The sequence below is a fragment of the Eschscholzia californica genome, unplaced genomic scaffold, assembly GCF_041429995.1.
Source record: "Eschscholzia californica isolate CP2 unplaced genomic scaffold, dmEscCali1.0.p SCAF_4, whole genome shotgun sequence".
Taxonomy (NCBI): Eukaryota; Viridiplantae; Streptophyta; class Magnoliopsida; order Ranunculales; family Papaveraceae; genus Eschscholzia; species Eschscholzia californica.
Genome location: NW_028238461.1, coordinates 43,254,699 through 43,274,756, shown reverse-complemented (window position 1 = coordinate 43,274,756; position 20,058 = coordinate 43,254,699). Strand labels below are relative to the sequence as shown.

The window sequence follows — 20,058 nt, the reverse complement described above, 5'->3', positions numbered from 1 at the left end:
TAATGAGTATTGATGTTAATTCTCTTGACGAACTTGATGCACGGTTGCTTATGGAGGCGCGTGAAGCTTGGTTTGGCAGTAATCCACACGAACGAAGAAACCCCTTCTAGCTATTTTTAAATTTTTTATTGTTGTTTAGTCGTATTGTCGTAGATTTAAATTTCTAATCAAATGTTAAGTTTGTAATCGATATTGTTTAATCGAATTGTTTAAGTAAATTGAGAAATTAAAATTGCTAACGGTCCGGGACCGCTCACCTTTGGAGTTGATTTTGAGGGTCTGAGCCCGGGCCCTTAAATTTGAATGAAAAAGTGAATTCAAAGGCCCGGGACCGGTCACCGTTGGACCTGCTCATATACCCATGGTTTTTTCTTTTGGTTTTGTGATGTTCAAGGTAACATTGTTAATTGGATCTTTATTTCTACTCTATTACACCTTTTGAAAATTAGGTCCATTTCTTTCATTTTTTTCAAATATTTTTTTGAAAATATAAATAAAAAACTACTAAAAAAATCAAAATATTTAAATATATATGTGAAAATCATGATAAAAATACTACATTCAAAAACTCACTTTTAGATTCTAAACTATACCTTCAAATTTTGTTTGTAATACTTTTGTTTTCCAAAAGACCCTAATACAAGTTTCGCACGGGACCTCAAAATTCTCAGGCACGGCCCTGATGATGGCTGATTCCTTATAAGTAATAAGCTCCATGTTGGTTCAGGATATAATAAAATAGGAGAGGTTGTGGGTTCACTCCCCTCAACATTTTTTTTTTTATACTTCGGTTTCTCCTAAAAGTATTTGAGGTACAAAAGCTAGTGTAATGCATTTGGTGAAAAATAATTGAAAGAGCTATCAGCTAAGGATTAATATATTAAATTGGATTAGATTGAAACCACGTGTTGATATACAAAATACAAATGAGAATCAAATTTGTAGCTACTTCTCCAATAGCCTTTTAGTTTCTAATTTCTTGATGTTGTGCTACATTAGAGAAAAATCAACAGCCAATAAAAGATTACTTTGTATTGAAAATATTGAATTTATGTTATATCAAGATCATAAATATTGTCGACAATAATTAAGTTAAACTTGAGGTTTCCTTTTACATTTTGCCTGGTTAAATTGAAGAAAAATAATCTTAGAAATCAAATAGATAACCGATGCACCTCATTTTTAATTAAGTATTTTAATATTTTTTTAAATTATAAATATTAAAATTATTCGACATAAATTAAAAAGAAAAGAGACATCACAACGGACTTAGAAGTTTAATTAAAAAAATAGAGAGATGGAAGTAATGATTACCTGAAGAAAATCTATTATAATAAAATAGATCTGTATGTTGTAAGAGATATGTCCAACCGTCTATATTTGTTGGGAATTTAATAGAGATCACATTCAATGGCTTATATAAAACTCTGTTCATGTAAATCAACTCAAAATCGAAGGGTATTAGTGTCAAAAATTAATTTTGTAGATATACCAAAATCAGTTACAATCTCTCTAAAATATCCTTTCTCTCACGATCTCCCGAAACCAACTAATACACTTTTTTCTCCTTTATATATAGTTTTAATTCTTCACGATAAAGATAAAAACAAACCAGAGGTTAAGTTTTTTTTTTTAAATTGTAAGTTTCTCTTTGTTTATATACCCATGGTGTAAATCAGAACAAAATGTGATCTACTGTTGTTAGTCAAGAGGGATCTGTCGCATCCTTCGGATGCGGCGGAAACCTAGTATATTTTTTTTTTTGTATTTATATACTAGGTTTCCGCCGCATCCTAAGGACGCGACATATAATTTTTTTTATAAAATGATATGTCCATAGAGATTGCCAGTGAGATAATTATAAAAAGATTTTCAAAAAATGAAAACTCAATGTCAACTATGAATGTATAATTGTAAAAATATGAAATCTATCTTAAATATTAAGCATTTAATTTTTTTTAGGCTTTTGGTATAGGAAGAGCACTATTGAGTAAATGCAGTGCGTTAGAAAGGTCAATTTATGTATTTGTTCTTGTTTTACTAAATTAGTTTAAGGAGGGCGTTATAAGGATCATTTAATAAATAGTGTCAAAATAGAAGGACTTAGATATATATTTATAATAAATCTAATATTTTATTCACTTGTAGTTTCTCTCACATAAACAACCAAAACCCTAATATCGTCACTACTATCAATATCACCATTAGTATTAAAAAACTTGCAAAGTTTACCATCACTATAGTCTTAGTTTCGAGCTTTTAATGATGCCCCGAGATCTTATGGATGTGGAACCACCATTAATGAAGGAGGCCACCTACATCAAGAAAGAAGATTCCTTTGACTTAAACGTAGACATCGACTTAAACGAAACCATGGACTTAAACAAGGACATCAACTTAAACGAAGTTATCGACTTAAACAAAGACATTTATAATGAAGATAATATGTATCAGGTAAAGAAATAACATTTTCTTGTCTTCCTTTATGGTTGAACAAACGTTGTAGGGTTTTAGGTCGTTTTTTTTTCGTAAAGAATTTTCGGTTGGATCGACTGAAAAAGACAACAAATTTCGGTAGGGTCGGATGAAAAAGACAACAAATTTCGGTCGTAACGGCTGAAAAAGATGACAAATTTCAGTTGGGTCGATTGAAAAAGATAACAAATTTCGGTCGGTCCCACTGAAAATAGCTTCGGCTGAGATGCTTGAATTAGTCTGTTTTTTTCAACCGCTCTGGCCGAATTTTTTTAAATCTTTCAATTGGTATTCATGAATTTTTATTTATGTTAAGCAAAATTTATTTTATGTAAATGTCGCTTATATATTTTTCGAGTTACATCCTTGTTTGTATTCTTCATTCCAATATTGATACTTGAAATCTTCAAAAATTACTTTAATTAGTGTCAAAACCCTAAAAATCTATGGAGAAATCAAGCAATAACAAGAATTATAAACTCTCTATGGAGATGAGTTTTGTGTTAGTCATCTAGGGTTTAGGTTTCTATCTCTATATCTCTCTTTTTGATAGAATCAAACAGATTTAGGGCTTTTCTCCTTTTCAAGATATTTATCTTTCTTCTCTCTCTTTGATTTGATCGAAGGTTTTAGGTCGAACAAATTTCTCTGTTCTCTCTCGAAGGTTTTTAGTCGAACAGGAGGATACTCTCTTCTCTCTCTTTTGGTCTAAAATAGTTTGATGGAGGGACTAAAGTATAAATTTGAGATATTTAGAAAAACAATGTTTATCGAATCCTCCCTATTCTAAAAAGAGTGCTCTCCCTATCTAATGCACTGATACCTAAACCCTTTTTTAGTGCCAATTATTGGTGGCTATTACTTTTACAAATAAACAATCTATTATTTACTTAGGTGAAGGAGAAGAGGTCAATTGAGAGAGGGAAAGATGAAGTGGAGTGAGAGTGTACGTGTGTCAAAATAAACGAGTCTTTGCCCCGTGGATCACTTCAAGGTGAGTTGTGGAATAACAACTTTAGTTGCCACTTAGTGTGCCCAACAATAAAAAAGAATCCAATCATCCAAAAGACAAAGAATTACAAGAAGAAAAGGCAGATTATATGATGGAGACCATCTACCTAATGGGTCAGTCGATCATACACGGCCAAACTCAAGTGAGGTTATTTGACAAATTTCTACAGAATTCAAGTTTTATGAAATTTCTTTATTTTTAGAAGTCTATTTAGATTAATAGTTATCAAATATCTAAACTCTACAAAAAGGAGTTGAGTTTATCTATATTTTAGATCTTGGAATATGATCAATCGAGTTTATTATTAATCAAGTTTATCGTTCTTATCGTTATTTTATCAGTTTATTTAGTTTTTTTTGTCATAGTTTTAATGGTGGATTCCATTAGTTTAACGCTTCCGCTACAATCTTCATCATTATGTATATGATTTTGGAAGAAAGAAAGGCAGCAAAAGAGGTCAAGCAAAACAAGTTGAGATACAAGGAGTAACGTTAGCACTTTACACTTATAACTAGGAAATACTAGAAAACGAAAAACAGAAGAAGTAAGAGACTCGGAATCGATTTCATGTTAATTTTTCTCAATAAAAGATGGCTTTTGCCTATCGTTAATCATCAGAATTAGATATTACACGAACTTCTTTTGCCAAAACTAAAAGACTACAATTCTAGGTGGTGTTTTCAGTGTAACCGTTGTTTACGAGTATTAAATTCTAAAGCATTCTTCACTACATTGCAAGCAACTCCATTTGGTGTATTTGGTTCATATCAAAATCGGAATGTTTCTACATCTGCCTGTTTCAATCGGAGAATCTCTAAGACTAGGTTCCTGAGTTTCCATTGGATAGACTAGTTTGTTTCCCCACAAGCTTGTATCACATTGATCTAGTCTCCGTCTAAGCTCACTTATTTTCTCTTTTTCTTTTTTTGTCTTTTCGTTAAGCCCACTAAATTGCATATGAAGATTGAGGGGCCACTACAACTAGGGAGATTCCGTGGAGTCAAGTGTTGTCAAAAGACATCAAAACGTTTCCTCTACGACATTATCCAAAATGAGAAATCGATATTTAGTTGGTATGGGTCCAATATCATCATGACACGTACGGCAAACGTGTAATATGATCCAACTTATCTTCCGGTCACATATTATCTTTTATTTTTTTGTTGAAATTGGTCACATATTATCTACTTGCTGATGTTAGCTACTCATGTTTGTTTAGATCAATATGGGTTTGAGTTGAATTCGTGATATATTTAATTTATTTAGTGATAGAACCTTGAATTTTTTAATCTAGATACACATATCTCTATTTTAAAATGGTAAGCAATAATCATGGTGAAGGTTCATGATTATCCTTGAAGTTGAATGTTTTTAAAATATGATTAAAAATATCCTGGACAAAATGGCAAGGAAGGTCAATTTTAATCAGCAGAAAGTAATACCAAATAGATTATAACAAAACAGCATACACCTCTCATATGAAATGATCAAGACATATGAACAAGGACGTATCTATTACTTTAACAAAAACTAAAAAAGGACGTATCTATTAAGTTTCAACAAGAAAAAAAAAAGATGTATCTATTAACAGGTCTGGAGGGGCCATCACCACCGACCTTTGATGTTGCTACTGGTCTTGTTAAAAGGTTATAATTCTTTGCCTCAAAGTATTTTGTTGTCCCCTTACTACAACCCAAAGTTTAAACCTTTCCACCTAATAAACTAGGGAGGGATATATGACGTGTGGGTGCTTCTATAGGCACCGGGCCAAAAGGCTGTTAGCATCCATCTCTGTTAGCACCAGACCCAACCGCTTCTTTCTCTATTAGCACCAACCAACTATGTAGGCACTGGTCCCTTCTCAGTTAACCCTAACTCCTCCATCCATCTCTCACAAAACTAACCAGAAATCTCAATTCTCTCACAAAACCAACCAGAGATCCCAATTTCAAACTCTCTCTAAGCAAATCGAACTCTACTCACCAAATCGCTCCTAATCTCACGAATCTATATCAAATGTTGCTGGGAATAAGTCTTTTCACTCTCTAAGTGTTAGAATTATGCATCATTTGGTGGAGACGAAGTTGAAATCAAGCTACAATTGCTGCTTTGAGGTTGGTTCAAAATAATACATGTTATTCGCTTGAATATGATAGTGTCACGACACAGTGTAAACCCTGGATCTAAATGAGAGAAAGAGTGTACATACCCCTCTCAACGTTTCCTGAATACTAAGTACCAATATCTCTTACTTAGGTTCTTACTTGGGTTACAACTCATTTTATAACTTTTATGATTCAATGAAAACAACATTGAGAAAAAAAAAGGACCAAAAGAAGTAATAGTATATTAATAGGTCAGTTCAATGTAAGATCTAGGGCTACGCATTTTAAACCGTCGATGATTTATGGCCTCAAGCATACCAGAAGATCATAGTGACCTCACTGCTAGTCACCAACTAAGCCACTCAGATTGATGGTTCCGAATAAAAGAATGGTCGCCGGTAGGTGTCGGTGTCGTTGCCATCGCCGGAAAATGTTGCTAGGATTTTGTTTTGGAAGAAAAATTAATTGAGATTCCTTTTGTTTTGGAAGAAGAAGATGAAGAAACAAACGAAGGTGAACATCACCCACATTAAAAACCGGTGCTTATAGAGACCTCGGGTCAATGACCATTGACCCAAGTCAATAAAAGTTTTGGATGCTAACAGCCTTTTGGCCGTGTGCCTTTAGAAGCACCCATGACGTGTCCGTGACGTATCTATTAACGCTTAATACAACCTAAGCTTAAATCTTACCCACTGTTTTCTAATTTGATTTCCTTTCATTTTCACCGTCCGATCTTTCTCATCTACATAATTAAAACAAAGCTACATTTTTTCTCATCTATGCGCATAATTAAAACAAAGTTACGCTACAAAATGGATGACAATTTTCACTATGATTTTCTGATTTTCTACATTGAAAAGAAAATTACTCAGAAGTTTAGCACACCATAGATGATTTTAGAGATTTGAAGGAGAGACAGGTTCCATTTCGATCCTTTACTCCCATGTTATTTTTTTTAATTTGTTTTTAATCTTTATGACTTAAGTGATATTTTTAGTGGTAATTTTGAATTGATTGTTATATTAATTTCTCAAATTAGACATGACTAGAATAGTTCGACCCCTCTCTAAAGAAAATTATGGTTGCGTTCCTCCACAAATCTTATTTGACTTGTCGTTATTCGTATTTTTGATGGTTCTAATCCATTAAACCACGAATCATGACAAAAAAATTGGGATTTCTGTCCAGAGTCTGTCTCATTTTTCTCGTTCCTTAACATTACTCATACAAGATATACAAAATTTCAACAAAAAAGGAGAACAAATTTCAACAAAAAAGGAGAACAAATAGGCGATTTTATGCTATAAATTACAGATGCATCATTACCATGGATAAGGACTCCAAATTAAAAACCACGGATGAAGTACGTGGCCACATGGGTAGTCTTGCCACAACCCACAACCCACAACCCACAACCCACAACCCACAACCCACAACCCACAACCCACAACCCAGTCTTTTTTATTCACCACCACAAACACACTTGACGTGGTCAATTTACTATGACTAATACTAGTTTATATACACCCTGCTCTCAACCAGAACACCATAACTACATGATTTGAAAGAAAGATTTAGAAAGTAAAAATTTTTTAAAAAAATTGGTTTAAGAACAATTTAAAAAATAAAAATAAAGAATAGTGGCTTGGATCTCCTTTTTTAGGAGATCCACCCCAATATAGCTGTTGGTTGGCTAGTAGATAAGAATGTATTGTGGTTTGAGGGTGTCGCAAGTCCAAACGCTCATGAACTAGACCACTTGGTGTTTTAGACAAGAACTGAGAGAGGCCTCAGTCGATTTTTTGTTATGTAGTAAACTAGAACATCATAACTACAGGTAAGTATATCCGGTCTAATATTTTCTTGTCATAATGTTCTTTCAAGATACGGTTAGTCCAATTATATCTAGTTAACTACTAACGTTTAAAAAGTTTAGTGTTCAACCCTGATCATTCTCTGAAGAAGTTTTTATTACTACTATGTTTTTGGAGTTTTTATAACCTTCTAAAGCCTAGTTTTTCTGCATTCCTAACAAACACTTAAACTTTGATTTCACATTTGAAATTGATGATTTTCTTTTCCATGAAAATACTTGATTTTCACATTTAAATGTTTTCCCATGTAACAAACTGATCCTTTGTGAAGAATGTTCTATTTTTATTTTATTCTCTCTTTTTTTTTTTGTTGAAAGCTAATTTTTTCCTTGGTTAGCAAGAAAGAACTAAAAAGCTACCTTCACAAAAAAAGAAAAACGGACTAACAATATCATGAAGGGGAAACTTTTCAATCAGTTGACTGTTTGAACGTAATATAATAAGCTAATGATTAAATGACTTTTCCTTGGCATTATTCAGTTTTCTACGTAGAAATAAGTTATTTTATGTAGTAGGCTACTAGGAGATTACTTCATTACTTTTGAACTTAATAGACACGAATCAGACAAATAATAAAATAATGGAAAAAAAGATCTTGCTTCATTAGTTAATCGAGTTTCTTGTTCTAAATTATACAACATCTATTTAAAGAATCCATTAAATCAGATATCATTTGGAACATGGAATCTTTTAATAAGATTGTGATTGATCATGTATTTTAGGGTAGTTAAACTTGAATCAAATTATATCATTTTCTTAATTAGTTTCTCAGACTAAGACTACATCTAATATTTTGTACAACCTATGTCACATGGTGGTGACATGGTGAGAATTGAGATAGTTTAAGGTTATGAATAGTGGGAAATGGTATATGTTTTTCTCTGGAAATTCATTTGCATATATGGGTTTTTACTTGTCATTCTGATCTTCGAAATAAGAAACAATAATTGAAGGCGGAATACACATTGTAAATTTAAGTCATAATTTGATCTAAAACGACTTATACGTACCTTCTTTTCATATTCAACGACAAGAGCGTTGTGTAAATACCACACATTTGGTTCAATGGTTGAACAATTCAAATCGGGAAGTTTCTTTCTCAGCTGCAATCACACGGAATTGCCCGGCAGTCACTTTCTCAACTCCTTTCACCGTTCACGTTTAGGTTAAGCTTTTCTCCAATCCTAATATACCACAATCATTGAAGAATTAACTCATGGAATGCATATTGAGGAAATATAATGATTTAACTTTTTTTTTTTTTTTTGTTGAAGGAAATATAATGATTAAACTTGAAAACATAGTAGTAATAAAAACTCCAAAAATATGAAACAAAAAGACAAAGAAGGTAACGGTGTCTATAAAAATTTTAATGTTAGGAGTTGAAGCTTATCATTGATATCAAAATGCACAACTACTTTTAGCACAAGATACTTTAAAAAAGGTTGTCCCTGAACATTACAAATTTTCAAATACAGCTTCATGATATAAGAATGAATTTGTGCCTAGTTAAATGAAGTTGTTGAGTTTGAGATCATCCTAATCAAAGTAATTAGCAATTTTGTGATGGCGATGTAACTTGTGCGGCTTAAACGGATACTTTCTTGGATGTTGATGGTCCTAGCTGCTGCTTAAACGAATGCTGGTGATTCAGGATCAACAAATGGGTGTAGAAGACCTAAACATTATATTCTTAGTTGCTAGATCATCTTTCTAACACGCCCGTTCTAACAACCAAAGCTACAGCTTAATTTTTTTTTTTTGTTAAAGAGTGCTTAATATTAATTAAACTAAAACACTATTACAATACTGTTTAATTAAAAAGAAAGGAACATTCTTCCAAATTCGGCGTTTGTTCTTCTTTCGAGCCCATTTAGCCAGCTGGTCTGCTTGAGAGTTTAATTTCCTATTGGCGTACATGAAGATGATGTTGTCGAAATATTTTCCTATATCCCGTATTTTGTTGATATGCGCTTTAGATTGCCACTGGATTTTGTGTCTTTTATCCTGAAGATGCTTGATAAGGTTGCAATTATCGCTTTCTATGATAATGTATTTGTGTTCATTGTCTTTCGCCCATGTCATACCTTTGAGAATGGCTATCGCCTCACTCTCCTCACTATTTCTAGCTCTGGTGTAGTCCGGTGCTGCTTCTATGAATTTTAAGTCTGCATTATGTACGATGAACCCCATTCCTATATAAGATTCTACGGAAGAAAACTAAGCGTCTACATTAATTTTGATATATGGTGCCGTTGGAGGGATCCATTTTTCTACTGAAGGAATGATCTTTTTTGAAACTTCATTATGTTTTTCCGGGAAATGATGTCTCATGTTGATAATGGATTTGATATCATTTTGATTGTGTTGGAAACACCCTTCACATCTATTCTTCCAAAGTACCCAAAGTATTGTAGCAAAGTGAGTATTATTCTTCGTATTACACCTATGCGCAGAGTTTTGCCATGAGAATATCCATTCCTTGATTGAAATAATGTTCTCCGAGATTATGTTAAAATGGAATCATACATTTTTGGCTATGGTACAGTGAAGCAAGGCATGCTCCGTAGTCTCTGTTTTCGGGCATATATGACACTGGAAGTTATTACCGATATATTTTCCTATACTTTCTTTTACTGGTAAAGCATTTGTGCAAGTTTTATTCAGAAAATAATTTTTTTTTAATATGGTCTATGAAACCTAAAAATATGAGGCTACCAACCAAATGAAGGCCCAAAACAGACGCTTTGACTGCTTTGAAAATTGGACTTGGGCCGGGCCGGAAGGTGACTGTAGTGTATGGGTCATCATGAATTGCATGTCAAAACACCACTTAACTAGGATTTAAAGGAAAAAAGACCGTGGGACCAAACTAGTCATATTTTGAAAAAGAAGAAAGCCAAATATCCTGATGTAGTTGCAGCCTATGTCAAAATAAATTGAATTTTGAAAACGGTCGATTTGTTAATGAGAGGAGTAACTAGGTTGGTGCTAATTGATTTTCTGACCGAATCATAACATAGATATAAGGGGAATTTTAAATGCCTTCACCATTCTTGTTAATATGCACTCACATCTAAGGTAATTTTTGTTGAAGTCGAAGGAGATGTGAGTGTGACAAGTAGAAATGGTAAGGGTATATGACATTTCTCTAAATATAAACCCCCGATTTATGATTCAGAGTATTGTGTCACACTCAAATTTGAAGGCACACCTCTATTACCCCCTCTCGAGCTCAGTATACCTCTTTTAGAAGCCTTGGTAACCCTTTCTTGGAATGTCGTCCCGTTGGTGTTTATGTAGGCTAATTGAGGTGAAGAAGCTTATGGTGAAGAATTCTCAAATAAAACGAGAAAAGCAGGAACATGTTTCAATTTTAGTGAGACACTCAATTTGAGGTCAAGGCAACTACAATTTGATTGTCTCACCGTAGCTAAAATGTCTAGGACAGGAATACATGAAGATGACGATCCTCGAGAATCTTTGAAATTCCAATTGCCCTGATGGTTTCAGCTGCAACATGACCAACATGGCAACATTGTCTTGACTTCTTTAATTTTTTAATAGAGTTTTGTAGGTATTGCTTGTTATACAAACATATATACATATACAATAAGTTCATGGGATATAACATGTAACCAAAAAATTCTTCCCATGACATAAAATGATCTAGAGACATCATGTTCATCACAATAATATTTTATCTTTAAATGAAACTTGAAGTTCTTGATAAGTAGTTTACCTTTTTCCATGTAGTGTTTAGAAAATAGATGATAAGCTTCTTCTTTGATTAAAGATGAACAAGTATACTCTTTCCTCTTCTTTTCTTCAAGACTATAGAGATGGAAATTCTAGCTTGAACTTGTATGAGCAAGAGCATATTTTCCATCCATATCTATCTCCTATTTATACTACAACAAAATGCATTTCCATCATTGCATTTTGTCTTGCCTACCACAACAAGTTGTGTTCATATTGGTGTCAAACATTCCATGTGTCAAGACAACAAACCATGAGGTGTAAAGACAACAAGACTAGTGCATCTTATGTGTCAAACACCAAGTCCATAAGGTGTCAAGATAACATGACAACACAACTCATTCTTGAACTAGATATAGAGTTTCCTAAGCCCAATACTTAATGAGCTAATTGGATGGGACATACTATTGGGCTTGTACGTATTAGGCTCATTCGTAAAGTACAAGGCCCAAAGTTTACATTCTCCCACTTGGCCCATACAATTAAAATCATATATTTGCAAGAAACTATCATTGCAAATCGATTAAGGGTTTAAACAATTATGCGCGCATTTAAGAAACTCAATCTAAATCTAGTGTACCATAACAAGTAAGTTACTAATGTGAGTCATAGCGGTTATACATCTTAAAGCGATATATTTCCTTCCATGTACCACAACATTAGAACTCACCTTATATGATGATCATAAGGAGATTAGATACAAAATCATTCACATAATTGATTTTGTTTCTTATAGCTCGAATGTCTTCCAAGACAGTTTCAGTCTTGCCAAGACTATTCCTGTAACTTTTCAACTCAATTCTATTATGTACACTTGAGTAAGCAGGAATAAGGAAACATAGTATTATGAGATCTCTATAGTGTTTGTAGAAACTAATATGTCCATTCAATCCATAACGTTACAAAGATAACTAAGACCCATAGTTGCAACATGTTCCTTAAATGTCTTAGCTATCTATCCTTTAGTTAATGGATCTGCAACCATAAGCATAGTACTTATATGTTCTACAATCACTGTATGTTTCCTGACCTCCTCTTTGACAATAAGATATTTGAGCTCAAGGTGTTTGCTCCCTCGAGAACTAGAATACTTATCATTCTTAGAGAAGAAGACTGCAGCACTATTATCACAATAAATTCTCAGCGGTCTGGCAATAGAGTCGACGATTCCAAGCCCTGAGATAAAATTCCGCAGCCATAAAGCATGAATTGTGGCTTCATAACATGCCACAAACTCAGCCTCCATTGTGCACGACGCATAAATACTCTGCTTAATGCTTCTCCACAAAATAGTTCCTCCGGCTAAGAGAAACACATATCCAGACGTGGATTTTCTACTATCAGAGCACCCTGCAAAGTCGGAGTCTGAATAACCTATCACTTCCAGATTGTCTGTTCTTCTGAAAATAAGCTTATAGTCCTTGGTTCCTTGTAAGTACCGCATCACCTTCTTTGCTGCTTTCCAGTGAGCCATTCTTGGGTTACTTTGGTAACGACCAAGCATACCCACCACAAAGCTGATGTCAGGACGGGTACAAATCTGCGCATACATAAGACTCCCTACTGCAGAAGCATAAGGAATGTTTTCCATTCCTTTCCTTTCAAATTCATTCTTGGGACATTGCATAAGGTTGAACTTGTCACCTTTCTGTATAGGTGTTTCAGTTGGTGAACAATCTTTCATGCCAAATCTTTCTAAAACTCTTTCAATATAACTTTTCTGAGACAATCCCAAAATGCCTCGTTCTCGATCTCGAAATATTTCTATTCCGATAACAAATTTTGCCTCATTCATATCTTTCATTTCAAAGTTATTAGAAAGAAATTTCTTGGTCTCATATAATAAACCAAGATCATTAGTGGCAAGAAGGATATCATCAACATACAAAATCAAATATATGAACTTACTCCCACTGACCTTCTGATATATACATTGATCAACAATGTTTTCTTTAAATCCGAAGGTCACAATGGTGTCATTAAACTTCAGAAACCATTGTCGAGAAGCTTGCTTAAGTCCATATATTGACTTATTCAATTTACACACCATATGTTCAATCCCTATTTCAGAGTAGCCCTCTGGCTGCTCCATGTAGACCTCTTCCTCTAAACTCCCATTCAGAAAAGCGGTTTTCACATCCATTTGGTGAAGCTCCAAATTGTAATGAGCCACCAATGCCATAATAATTCTAAATGAGTCTTTTCTAGATACAGGCGAAAAAGTATCATGATAATCAATGCCTTCTTTCTGAGTGAAACCTTTTGCTACAAGTCTGGCCTTATAACGTTCAATTTTACCTTTAGAGTCGAGCTTGGTCTTAAAGACCCATTTACACCCGATTTTCTTACATCCTTCAGGTAATTGAACCAAATCCCAGACTTTGTTTTGTGTCATTGATTTTAACTCTTCATTCATTGCATCAATCCATTTAGAAGAATCATTACTTTCCATTGCATGCGAAAATGAAACTGGATCTTCTTTGTTTGTCCCGATGTCATTTTCAAATTCCTGGAGGTATATCAGATAGTCAGAAGAGATAGCAGGTTTTCTTATTCTCTGAGACCTGCGTAACTCTACTGGATCATGAACTGGTGGGCTATTGACTTGTTGTTCATTATCACCGGGATGACAATTTTCGATAGGAACCTTTTCTGAAGATAAGGGTATGGGAACTGTTACCCTTACTTCGTCAATAATTACATTTCGTGATTCAGTACTCCCACTGGTGTCATGATTCTCAAGGAATTTGGCATTACCAGTTTCAACAATTCTTGTGGTATGGTTAGGACAATAGAATCTATATCCCTTAGATTTTTCAGGATACCCAATAAAGAACCCGCTAATGGTTCTAGAATCCAATTTCTTTTCTTGAGGGTTATAGATTCTGGCTTCCGCTGCGCAACCCCAAACACGAAAGTGTCTTAAACTAGGTTTCCTTCCAGTCCACAACTCAAAAGGAGTTTTTGGAACTGACTTACTAGGAACTCGGTTTAAGACATACACAGCAGTTTTAAGGGCTTCACCCCATAACATAATGGGTAAAGTAGAGTTGCTCATCATACTCCTAACCATATCCATTAGAGTTCTATTACGCCTTTCAGCTACACCATTCTGCTGAGGTGTTCCTGGCATTGTATACTGTACACAAATGCCAAGCTTTTCTAAGAGTTTAGCAAACGGACCAGGATGTTGTCCTGATTCGTCATACCTTCCATAATATTCACCACCTCGATCCGATCTGATGATTTTCACCTTTCTGTCTAATTGTCTTTCTACCTCAGTGATAAAAATCTCAACAACATTCACAGCCTGAGATTTATCATGTAACAAGTAGACATATCCATAACGTGAAAAATCATCTATGAAGTTGATAAAATATTTTTCTCCACTAATGCATGAAGTAGAGAATGGTCCACAAATATCAATATGGATGATCTCAAGAAGTTCTTTGCTCCTTGTGGCTCCTATCTTGGATCGTGTTGTTGTTTTTCCTTTTATATAATCAACACAAATCCCCAAATCAGTGAAGTCTAAATTCGGAAGTATTTCGACCTTCACTAATCTCATAATTCTTTCCTTGGAGACATGCCCCAATCTTTTATGCCACAAGTTGCTAGAGTTCTCATTAGTTATACTATGTTCAATTCCAAAATTTACATTAGGATGCAGGTTTAAAAGAGATTTTGCAAAGTGATCATCAAGACTAATTTTATAAAGCTTGTCATATACAACACCACAACCAAAAAGTCGATTATTTTTGTACAAATCAAAACATTGGTTACCCAAAGATAGCTTATACCCTAAAATATCCAGTTGAAACATGGAAACTAGATTACGAGATACGGTTGGTACAAAAAGGGTATTATACAAATCTAAAAAACAACCAGTATCTAGTTTCAAACGGTAAGTTCCTATAGATATAACTTCAGAAGGAGTCTGGTTTGCCATTAGGATAAAACGTTCATTCTGACTTGGGATTCGACTTGAAAGGTATCCTTGCATCGTTTTAGAAATATGAACATTAGCACCCGTATCAAGCCACCAAGTATTAGAAGGAATTTCAATAAGATTTGATTCGAAACATTCAAGAGCTATTTGCTCACCTTTCTTTTCGAACCAAGCCTTACGTTTTGGACAATCAGCCTGAAAGTGTCCAAATTTTCTACAGAAATGACATCTGAATTTGTCCTTCTTTCATATCTGGGCCTGAGGACCTAAAGCAGGTCCAGTGTTCTTTGGTGGAATGACTTTCTTACCTTTCTTGGGTTTCCATTTCTTTCCTCTAACTTCTTGAGCTACAAGATTAGTAGAAAAACTTTCTTGTTGCCTCAACCTTGTTTCCTCCTGAACTAACATACTTGATAGTTCATTCACATTCCATTGTTCTTTAAGAGAATTGTAATTCATTTGGAATGTACCATATTGAGGAGACAAGGAATTCATAATGAAGCGAACTAGAAAAGGTTATTCTACGTTCATTCCAAGTCCATTTAATCTTGCTGCAATGTTAGTCATCTCGATCAAATGCTCCTGCATTCCTTTTACACCGTCATACTTTATGGTGGTAAGTTGAGCCATTAATGTGCCAGCTAGAGACTTATCAGCTGCACGAAATCTTTCCTCAATCGCTATAATGAAGTCTTTAGCATTATCAATTTGAGGAAGAGATGTTTTTATGTTGCTCGCAATAGTCATTCGCATGAACATCATACTAAGTCTGTTCGATTTTTCCCAGACATCAAATTTATTCTTTTCATCAGTGCTACTTGACGCAGTTAGAGTAGCAGGTTTATCAGACATTAAGGCACGATCTAAATCAAGAACACCTAACGTGAACTTGATATGTTCGTTCCATTCTGAAAAATTTGATCCGGTAAAGATTGGAACAGACGCAGCTTGCGAGTGAAGAGATATAGGCGCAGATACTGCAAACATAACCAAATCATAAGCACATGAACTATATATCAAAATTTCTCCTTTGGGATTAGATTAAGACATACATAACATTAATTATTTTATATATAAAGAAATTCATTGGTACATCATCTAACCTTAAAAATGTTTATGACCTTTGGACAACACAAACTAATTTTTAGACGATAGCTTTTATATATAAACAAGTCCATTAGTGTATCATCTAACCTTAAAATGTTTATGACCTTTGGGCAACATAAACTAATTTTAGATGATACCTTGCATTTCTAGTCTACAATCCTTTTAACTTATAAATCATCTTTGGACAAATTATTTACTAAAAGAATCGTATAATGCAATTATATGAACCGTTTCATCGCATAAAATATTACAATAATGTGAGCCATTATTGATATGTATCCTTACTTCATAAGTCACTTTGGTGACATTCTTACTGATTATACATATCATGGTCACTATTTAATTATCCTTATGCTTTTTTAAAGTTATACCAAAACTTCGGTATAGAATTCAGTCGTAACCACGACCATGCCTAATAGGGTGGTAGCCACCATCCCTATCATTTAATTGATGATCGTTGCCACAATCATCGAGTGGTAACCACCATCTCTTTCATTTAGCATACATGATCGTTGCCACGATCATTAGAGTGGTAACCACCATCTCTTTCATTTAGCATACATGATCGTTTCCACGATCATTAGAGTGGTAACCACCATCTCTTTCAATTAGTATATATGATCGTTGCGACGACCATTAGAGTGGTAACCACCATCTCTTTCAATTAACATATATGATCGTTGCCACGATCATCGAGTGGTAGCCACCATCTCTTATTCCATAATAACATATTCATAATACATAAATGAAATCAAAGATTCATTAGTGTTCTCATCTAACTACAAAATCAATGGCTATATGAGTCCAATAATACAAACTCTTGTCAAGAACAATTCAAATTCAATAAAGATTTTGGACAAACATGAACATCTACACCCTATGCTCTGATACCACATGTTATACAAACATATATACATATACAATAAGTTCATGGGATATAACATGTAACCAAAAAATTCTTCCCATGACATAAAATGATCTAGAGACATCATGTTCATCACAATAATATTTTATCTTTAAATGAAACTTGAAGTTCTTGATAAGTAGTTTACCTTTTTCCATGTAGTGTTTAGAAAATAGATGATAAGCTTCTTCTTTGATTAAAGATGAACAAGTATACTCTTTCCTCTTCTTTTCTTCAAGCCTATAGAGATGGAAATTCTAGCTTGAACTTGTACGAGCAAGAGCATATTTTCCATCCATATCTATCTCCTATTTATACTACAACAAAATGCATTTCCATCATTGCATTTTGTCTTGCCTACCACAACAAGTTGTGTTCATATTGGTGTCAAACATTCCATGTGTCAAGACAACAAACCACGAGGTGTAAAGACAACAAGACTAGTGCATCTTATGTGTCAAACACCAAGTCCATAAGGTGTCAAGATAACATGACAACACAACTCATTCTTGAACTAGATATAGAGTTTCCTAAGCCCAATACTTAATGAGCTAATTGGATGGGACATACTATTGGGCTTGTACGTATTAGGCCCATTCGTAAAGTACAAGGCCCAAAGTTTACATTGCTCTCTAATTCATTGCAAGTGTGTCAACTGATTGAATATTGGATTCAAATTAGTAGGTTCATAATCCTATTTTTCGTTACGGGAAGTTTGAGAAGAGTATCCCAAAACTGGTTACATGTGATGAAAGTATTTCCTTTTTTTCAAAAATCCTTCTAACCAGATGTAGCGCCACTGTGACGGGATGGATAACTTCGACAGGCTACTATCAATCAGTCTTACAAAAACTCATTGAGATTGCCATATCGATATTTTAGATAAGACTTTGGACAAGATTATGCGCAGTGGTAACACCTCCATTGTGATCATTTTGTTGAGTGACTAACGCTACTTCCTATAGAGTCTGTTTTGGTGTTTTTGCTTATATTGACTGGAAGAGTCATTAAATTTAATGTAGTATTGACACATCAGGATTACATAAATTGAATAAACACGATAACTATCATCATTCAAATCATGTTGGACCTTAAAGGCCACATAGAGACTCTTAAGGTCATCTTACGGGTATGAAAGCCCGTAGTGAATCGAACCTGTGACTTCTTGGATTTTCGGAGTAGATATACAACCAACTAGGTAAACAATTGTCAGTGTCTTGGTACTGCTAAAACTATTAGAAGATATTTAACCGAATACCTTAGCCGATGGCCAATTGGACCCTCATGTATCTAGTTGCGCATCCATATCAGTTTTGTCCCATCCAAATTACAAATCTATCTGGTACCAATACAAAAGAGAACCAGTTTGTTGGAGATACTATTATTCCTCATTAACTCATATATAATAGTACACAAACTTACTAGAATTTTACATTTACACACACGAAGTAAAATATAGTCAACATTGGATATGAATACTTCCCCATCCAACCGGGTAACAAGCTTGAGCATTCGAGCTGAACCTGGTGCTTGCTACACCAGTACAAAACGGGTTGCCATAAACTGTCGCAGTCTGACCCGTGAACCCAAATTCGTAGCCTCCGATAGAAGGTGGAATAGGAGTACAACCACAAGCACTATACCTCATAGCTAAGTTATTGCATCCCGGACCACTCCACACCGTAAGATGACTTCCCGATACTGGATTATATCCAAGTCCGGTTAGTAAGAGAACCACCACCACCACCAGAGCAGCAAAAAGAACCCAACTGAACTTAGTTAAGGCCATGGAAGTTTTGGTTATTAGGTAGGTTCTACTTTTTTTTTTTTTTTTGTTGAAAGGGGTATGAAGAAACAATATTTATAGATGGGGAGTTTTGGCAGGACTGTAAAGAGGACAAAATTAGTTGGAGGGAGCTAACTTTAATATTCATCACTTACGTGGTGTTTATTTGAAGTTCCTAGCGTGATACGTGGTGAGAGTGGTTTGTCCGTTTGTTTTCAGAATTAGTAACGGAAGTTTGAAAAACTGATTAAGAACGTGTACGAGGAAATCTAGTTTCCTCCATTTTAGCATATAAAATTACTTAAAACTGGGGGGAAGACTTTTAGCACCGGTTGTTTAATGAAGAAACCCTCAATCATTTATTCTTAGAATTTTCATCCAACAAATCTCAGGTGATTTTGGAATTTAGATTCATCTAACAATTAACACAAACAATTAAGATTGCGGGGAGTGGAAGTTTGCGACAACTTCGTCAGAGTGAAGAGAAGAAGATGTGATAAGACTTGGGGAAACAGAAAAATATGGAAAAAAAATCCACCCGAACTTTTGAACCTGATAATTTTTGTTGTTTCTCCAAAGTGACAGTTTTTTAATAAATGTCACATCTACTCTTTTGTTCTTAGATGTCATGTATTTTTGTAAGCGAAGCAATTACAAAAATAAAGGAACAATAATACTTAAAGAAAACGATGACTTGGCCTTTATTAATTCAAGTACTTCAAATCAAAACAAATAATCAAATAGTAACACATACACATACACACACAAGCTCACAAAAGAAAGATTCATGTCATGATCATCATGAGATGCACAAATGCACAAACGGGCCAATGGGATAGTAGTAATATATAACTAGGTCAATCGGTCGATTGCCTTAAGTTTAACAATGAATAAACACACTCTTCCATCCAAACCCGTGGCATCGGCGGAATGACCCAGCGAGCCGAGTGTGAGGATGACCACGGCAATTGTGATGGTTGTAAAATCTAGCAGCTTCTCCACTGTATACAAAATGGAAACCACCGTGAAAAGGAATGTTAGCGCATCCACAATGGCTGAATGTTGCTTGATGCTTTTGGCAACC

The 20,058-nt window shown here is 34.5% G+C and overlaps 1 long non-coding RNA gene across 2 annotated transcripts; it reads right to left on the bottom strand.

Annotated features, from left to right (window-relative positions):
* Positions 1 to 2,213: 2,213 nt before the first annotated feature.
* On the bottom strand, positions 2,214 to 11,344 carry LOC147544899 (uncharacterized). 2 transcript variants are annotated; one of them, XR_015223495.1, is made up of 3 exons: positions 11,212 to 11,344; positions 8,480 to 8,653; positions 2,214 to 2,315 (listed from the first exon to the last, which is right to left on the bottom strand). It is a non-coding gene; the product is annotated as an uncharacterized LOC147544899 (long non-coding RNA). The 2 variants fall into 2 exon arrangements; XR_015223496.1 differs by lacking the exon at positions 2,214 to 2,315 and adding an exon at positions 7,115 to 7,147.
* Positions 11,345 to 20,058: the final 8,714 nt, after the last annotated feature.